The 7,421-nt window shown below is 41.9% G+C and overlaps 1 protein-coding gene across 1 annotated transcript in view; it reads right to left on the bottom strand.

The window, feature by feature from the left end:
- The window catches only part of TAFA1 (TAFA chemokine like family member 1), a 776,700-nt gene that overhangs the window by 416,729 nt on the left and 352,550 nt on the right, over nucleotides 1-7,421 (bottom strand). The window lies entirely within an intron of this gene.

Genomic DNA, 7,421 nt, shown 5'->3' with positions numbered 1-7,421 from the left:
GCACGAACCCGTGTCCCCTGCATCGGCAGGCGGACTCTCAACCACTGCGCCACCAGGGAAGCCCCAATGTAATATTTTTAACACTTAAAATATGGGATTAAAAATGGAACTAATTATGGTAAAATATTATTTTTTAAATATGTGACATAGTAGTATTTTTTCTTCTTTATTAATGCATTGAGGAACATGATCCGGGTCTGCTAACTGCTGTGATTTTAAGTATCTGTAGTAATAAGCCTAACCGTGATTTCCAGCCATCTGCATTTCAACAGTATGAAAATACCTGGGATTTCTATTGGTGACAAAGTCACATGGGTACCGCTTAGGCTTCTGTAGTTTCTTAACTATTTCATAATTGAAGGAAATATTACACTTTGGTTAAAGCAGGGGTCCCCACCCCAAGGGCCGGTCCTCAGTAGGAACCAGGCTGCACAACACGAGGTGAAGTGTGGGTGAGCGAGCAAAGCTTCTTCTGCTGTTCCCCATCGCTCCAATTACTGCCTGAACCATCTCCCGCGCTCCCCGTGCCCCATGGAAAAACTGTCTTCCAAGAAACCGGTCCCTGGTGCCAAAAAGGTTGGGGACTGTTGGGTTAGAGGATAATGGAAATAAAGACGTAATTATGTTTTCATTCAAGTTCACAAACCTGAATTCTCTCTGGTTTAAACTACTGAGTTGGAGGAAAATTATTTCTAAACTTCTAAAGAGTTTAATTAATGTGTTTCTAATTTAAAATTTTATACTATAATTATGAAACATAACTTTAAAAAAAATCATCTTTTTACACTCAAAAACTGCCTTCATTTAATACTTCTTGTGCATATGCATGCATGTTTTACATATTTGTAATTACACTGCATACCAAATTTATTATATCTTCAATCTTTTCCCATCACCGGTAGCAGTAATATACACAATTTTTTTTTTTTTTGGGGGGCTGCGAGGCTTGCAGGATCTTAGTTCTCTGACCAGGGATTGACCCCAGGCCCTGGCAGTGAAAGCACCAAGTCCTAACCACTGGACCACCAGGGAATTCTCAGTAGCAGTAAAATTTAAAATCCACTTTCAGGTGAGAGACCCCCTATTGGCCCAAGGAGAGAGAGAATGCAGGCTCATGATTGGGACTTGGGTAACCTTCCCCTCATCCCCCAGCCGCTCTAAGTTTATTTTACATGTGGGCTTCCAAATAAGCTTTGATTCACACTTCTCTTTTTTAATGTGAATGTGCTGCCAACATTTAAAAACCGTAACTTTCAAATAAAAACTCGGATTTTCAACTTCTCATTGGCAATGCTGGCGCTGCATTTCTACATGGCAACAGTCCACTGGAACTGAACCTGCTTTTCATCGAGATACAGTGCACTCTTTTGCAAATTAAGTTTTCTTTTTGGTTCCCTTCCTGGCCCCTGTGGACATTTTGAGTTGGCAACCCCCTACTAGAGGATCAAGCTCTTATTCCTTAGCCTGTCATTTAAGATTCTCAACAACTAGTGCTTTCAATGAACTATTTTCATGAGCTTTTTGCTCAAATCAAAATGGTGTCACCACTGTCTCAGCAAAGGAGTTGGTAACTTTTCCTACTATGGACTTTGCTTTCCTTCATTTATCTATTAGGACTGTTCCTTCATTATCTATTTGCTCTTAACCAGGCCATATCTATATTTCAAATCATCATTCAAATATTACTCCCCATACATCCTCCTTTCTTATGCCAAACTGAAATATTTGCTTCCACTCTCAATATGCAGCTAGTAGAGAATACATATTTTGGCTTTCAGTCTAGATTTTCCAGTGGACAAAGCCTAGGGTCCTGTGCATATATAGAAAGTCATTTTAGTTATTTATGTTATTTGAATCGGTTTGGTCAAGGAACACTTTTGTTTTGTTGATGCTTTGTTGTTGCGGTTTATTTGTTTGGTGTTAATTTCCTCCTTAACAGCTTATTCTCCAGAAGTCAAAAACTAGTATTTCAGGGCTCCCCTGGTGGCACAGTGGTTGAGAGTCCGCCTGCCGATGCAGGGGACACAGGTTCGTGCCCCGGTCCGGGAAGATCCCACATGCCGCGGAGCGGCTGGGCCCGTGAGCCATGACCGCTGAGCCTGCGCGTCCGGAGCCTGTGCTCCGCAATGGAAGAGGCCACAACAGTGAGAGGCCCGCGTACCGCAAAAAAACCCCCCAAACTAGTACTTCAGGACCTGTACATTATTTCAAAAGACAGAACTAACTTCCTTTCTTTGATCATATTTCCTGCATCTCTTGAAAATATTTGTACAGAATCACAGCATTGGGCCTGCAGTCCCACGTGGCAATTATTGGCTGAAACTGACTAGTAGCAGCCTCCCTTAACAAAGGAATATGATCTCCAGTTTGCTACTGTCCTCACCATTCCCTATTGTACTGCACTTGACCCACTTCAATAGTCTATATTACTTGCCTGCCCACCCCCCTCTGAAGCATCTTGGTTTGAGACCACCTAGTCTAAACAAAAATGAAACTATTAAAGAAAAAACAACATAAGTGATAATCACCAGGAGGTTTTGACTATTATAAATACAGTCACAGAAGAAAAGTTGACGGCTTCCAAAATAAAATACCACTTTCTTATGCCTAGTATATGTATGCTGAAAGCATTAGAACTCCCACCATGAATTTGAGAACAGAGACCAAATCGTTTGAGGTGTCATTTCTACATTTGCCAGTAAAGAGGCAAATCCCATTTTGATCAGGGATAAATGTCATATATCCAGGAAACATAAGAAGAGAGAAATCCTGCTTGACAAGTGGTTCCACTTCCCCCTCCTTCCCTGAAGGGTGTTTGGTGGAGAAAAATGACCCCATCCTTAAAAATAGAGATATTTCCTGAATGTTTCTAATGTACCTTTAATCATAAACTACTGTTTTATTCTTCACTTTTTTATCTGCTCTTCTTTGGAATCTACTTCTCTTTCAAGCCACTGTACATGATCAATAGTGCTTATGACCTGTGCAAAATTCATCTGTTATTCTGAGTCTTAAATCACAACTTTCAAGCTTTGAACAAAACCCTCAGGTTTTTTGTTTGTTTGTTTTGTTTTTTGTTTTGTTTTGTTTTTTGTAACATCTTTATTGGAGTATAATTGCTTTACAATGGTGTGTTAGTTTCTGCTTTATAACAAAGTGAATCAGTTATACATGTACATATGTTCCCATATCTCTTCCCTCTTGCATCTCTCTCCCTCCCACCCTCCCTATCCCACCCCTCTAGGTGGTCACAAACCACCGAGCTGATCTCCCTGTGCTATACAGCTGCTTTCCACTAGCTAGCTATTTTACGTTTCGTAGTATATATATGTCCATGCCACTCTCTCACTTTGTCACAGCTTACCCTTCCCACTCCCCATATCCTCAAGTCTATTCTCTAGTAGGTCTTTGTCTTTATTTCCATCTTACCCCTAGGTTCTTCATGACTTTTTCTTTTTTTCTTAGATTCCATATATATGTGTTAGCATACGGTATTTGTTTTTCTCTTTCTGACTTACTTCACTCTGAATGACAGACTCTAGGTCCATCCACCTCTCTACAAATATCTCAATTTCGTTTCTTTTTATGGCTGAGTAATGTTCCATTGTATATATGTGCCACATCTTCTTTATCCACTCATCCAATGATGGACACTTAGGTTGCTTCCACGTCCTGGCTATTGTAAATAGAGCTGCAATGAACATTTTGGTACATGACTCTTTTTGAATTATGGTTTTCTCACCTGTATGCAGAAAATTTTAAGACACTGATGAAAGAAATGAAAGATGATACAAATGGAGAGATATACCATGTTCTTGGATTGGAAGAATCAACATTGTGAAAATGACTCTACTACTCAAAGCAATCTACAGATTCAATGCAATCCCTATCAAATTACCACTGGCATTTTTCACAGAACTAGGACAAAAAATTTCACAATTTGTATGGAAACACAAAGGACCCCGAATAGCCAAAGCAATCTTGAGAACAAAAAATGGAGCTGGAGGAATCAGGCTCCCTGACTTCAGACTATACTACAAAGCTACAGTATGGTACTGGCACAAAAACAGAAATATAGATCAATGGAACAGGATAGAAAGCCCAGAGATAAACCCACGTGCATATGGTCACCTTATCTTTGATAAAGGAGGCAAGAATATACAGTGGAGAAAAGACAGCTTCTTCAATAAGCGGTGCTGGGAAAACTGGACAGGTACATGTAAAAGTATGAAATTAGAACACTCCCTAACACCATACACAAAAATAAACTCAAAATGGATTAAAGACCTAAATGTAAGGCCAGACACTATCAAACTCTTAGAGGAAAACACAGGCAGAACACTCTATGACATAAATCACAGCAAGATCCTTTTTGACCCACCTCCTAGAGAAATGGAAATAAAAACAAAAAGAGGGCTTCCCTGGTGGCGCAGTGGTTGATAGTCCGCCTGCCGATGCAGGGGACATGGTTTCGTGCCCCAGTCCGGGAAGATACCACATGCCGCGGAGCGGCTGGGCCCGTGGGCCATGGCCGCTGGGCCTGCGCGTCCGGAGCCTGTGCTCCGCAACGGGAGAGGCCACAACAGTGAGAGGCCTGCATACCGCAAAAAAAAAAAAAGAAACAAATGGGACCTAATGAAACTTAAAAGCTTTTGCACAGCAAAGGAAACCATAAACAAGACCAAAAGACAACCCTCAGAATGGGAGAAAATATTTGCAAATGAAGAAACTGACAAAGGATTAATCTCCAAGATTTATAAGCAGCTCATGCAGCTCAGTAACAAAAAAACAACCCAATCCAAAAATGGGCAGAAGACCTAAATAGACATTTCTCCAAAGAAGATATACAGATCGCCAACAAACTTATGAAAGAATGCTCAACATCATTAATCATTATGAAATGCAAATCAAAACTACAATGAGATATCATCTAACACTGGTCAGAATGGCCATCATCAAAAAATCTGTAAACAAGTAATGCTGGAGAGGGTGTGGAGAAAAGGGAACCCTCTTGCACTGTTGGTGGGAATGTAAATTGATACAGCCACTATGGAGAACAGTATGGAGGTTCCTTAAAAAGCTACAAATAGAACTACCATATGACCCAGCAATCCCACTACTGGGCATATACCCTGAGAAAACCATAATTCAAAAAGAGTCATGTACCAAAATGTTCATTGCAGCTCTATTTTAAAAAACCCTCAGTTTTTAGGGATGTGATAAACAAAGGCACACGCGCCACGCCTGACCCCTTTCTAATTTTGTGGATGTACGTACCATTTCTCCTCAAATCTGCTATCCCTATGCTGACTTCCACTGTGCTTTTTAGCCTGTTATAGAGAAACGACCTCATCACACTGAACTTATTCAATCTCTTTTCTCAGGACTTCTCCTGCTTTCCCCATTCTCCTTGGGGCATACAGACTGAATGTAGAATTGTTGGTACGGAAAGTCCATTTGAACAGAGAAATTTATCAAACACCACATTTTTTTAAAAAAATTGTATTTATGTCATTTCCATAATCAAGATGTGAAACCTCTTGACCTGAGACTTAATAAATATCCTGAAATTCTGCCACCAGATGCATGCCATCTGTACCCAGCATTGATGAGAATGACAGACTCACACAGGCCAGGTCACAGACCTTTCCACTGGAAAGAGTTCATGGTCTCTGCACTGGCAATTGTCCACATCTGTTTAAACAGATATTGACTCTCTACAGCTGTTAGGTCTATCTCCAAACAAAGCTGAGAAAAACATCCAGAGAGAGGAAAAGAGAGAGAACACTCGTGCACATGCTGCTAAAGAGGAACGTGAACCTATGTCAAATTTGAACTGATGTCAAAGCACACTATGGGATCAAGATGAATCATCCACCTTGACAGATGGTTAGCGACAGTGGGACTTGAAGAATCCACATTTTCATTATATAGAACCTACCCGCTCTTAGCGATCAAAAGCCAGCTAATTGAATTAACCATGAGTCCATTTAAAGAAGAAATATCGCTCAGTAAAATCATACAGCCACTCTCAAGCCTGCCCCTCCAACCCTTTTACCTTGCCTCTAAGGCATATGTGCTTGACATCCGTAACAAAGACCCACGGCTCAACAGAGGACAGGCCCGGGACGTGGTCACAGTTGAAGCCAGTTTCTCTACATTCGCAGGGGCCAGGGAAATGTGATTCATAAGCAAAAAGGAAATTCCCTATAAAAATACAATGCACAGACTTCCCAGGGAGGGCTCAGAATCTCACTTACTGCTCCAGAATATTCCCTCCACTCACCTGCTTCTCTATGAAATCCACCCATTTTAGCTTCTGTCCTACAAGGTAAGGTATCATGGAGTCCAACAATGTCTTTTGAAATAAAAATACCCATCCTGGTGGTAACAACTTGAAGTTGCATTAGTCATTGTATTTGGTTTTGGTTTTGGTTTTCTTTTTTTTTGCAGTACGCGGGCCTCTCACTGTTGTGGCCTCTCCCGTTGCGGAGCACAGGCTCCGGACGCGCAGGCTCAGCGGCCATGGCTCACGGGCCCAGCCTCTCCGCGGCACGTGGGATCTTCCCGGACCGGGGCACTAACCCCTGTCCCCTGCATCGGCAGGCGGACTCTCAACCACTGCGCCACCAGGGAAGCCCACATTAGTCATTGTATACCCGACATCTGCACACATGAATGCCAACCAGCTGGTATAAGAGCAGTGATAAAGAGGAACAAGGGAACGTGGGATGCTGTATGTATGCAAGCACACATACACATGGTTGCAATGGGGGACTTTTGAGGCAATGGAACATGTAGGTTACAGGATAATATGGAGGCATCAAAGATAAACTTCTCTTCCTTCCCAGTTTTGCTTGGGCAAGCCTTGATTATCAAAGGCGCAAGCGCTCTTAAGCATTCAGAGCAAATTCTCTCCCTTTAGTCTCCTGAATGGGACGTGAGCACTGCTGGTGCATCTAGCTCCCGCATGAAGAAGCCAGGAACGAGTCTTTGGAGCCTACCACTGCCTCGCAGAAATAGATTTATCTGCACCCAGCAATTTAGGCTCAGGTGCTCTTCTAAGGAAAAACAATTATGCTCCCTCTGTCATGGCACTTGGGTTAATTATTCCCAGCTAAGTCAGTAAATCATAAGAGCACCTCTTTACTGAGACCATATTTCCTCTGAATCTTTAATTTATTTAGTTAGGGCCATCCCTTGGCTAACTTGTGGAACAGACAAGGATTCTCCATGGGGCCTCCTCTCTCAATTTTCTTCCCTACCTCTAGGTCCATTCTGTCATTGCACAAACATACACTGAGTGGCCCTTGCTTACCACAGAGTTCGGGGACCCTGTGATGGTACCTTATCTGAGCCTGTACTCTCTGCCCAGCATACCTTCTTTTAGCTCTTAAAACTCACCTATCTTGTATTCTGCT

Source organism: Aethalodelphis obliquidens, unplaced genomic scaffold (genome assembly GCF_003676395.1).
Source record: "Aethalodelphis obliquidens isolate GAN/ISIS:26980383/991018 unplaced genomic scaffold, ASM367639v1 scaffold22, whole genome shotgun sequence".
Taxonomy (NCBI): Eukaryota; Metazoa; Chordata; class Mammalia; order Artiodactyla; family Delphinidae; genus Aethalodelphis; species Aethalodelphis obliquidens.
This window is presented reverse-complemented; position numbering and strand designations above follow the sequence as displayed.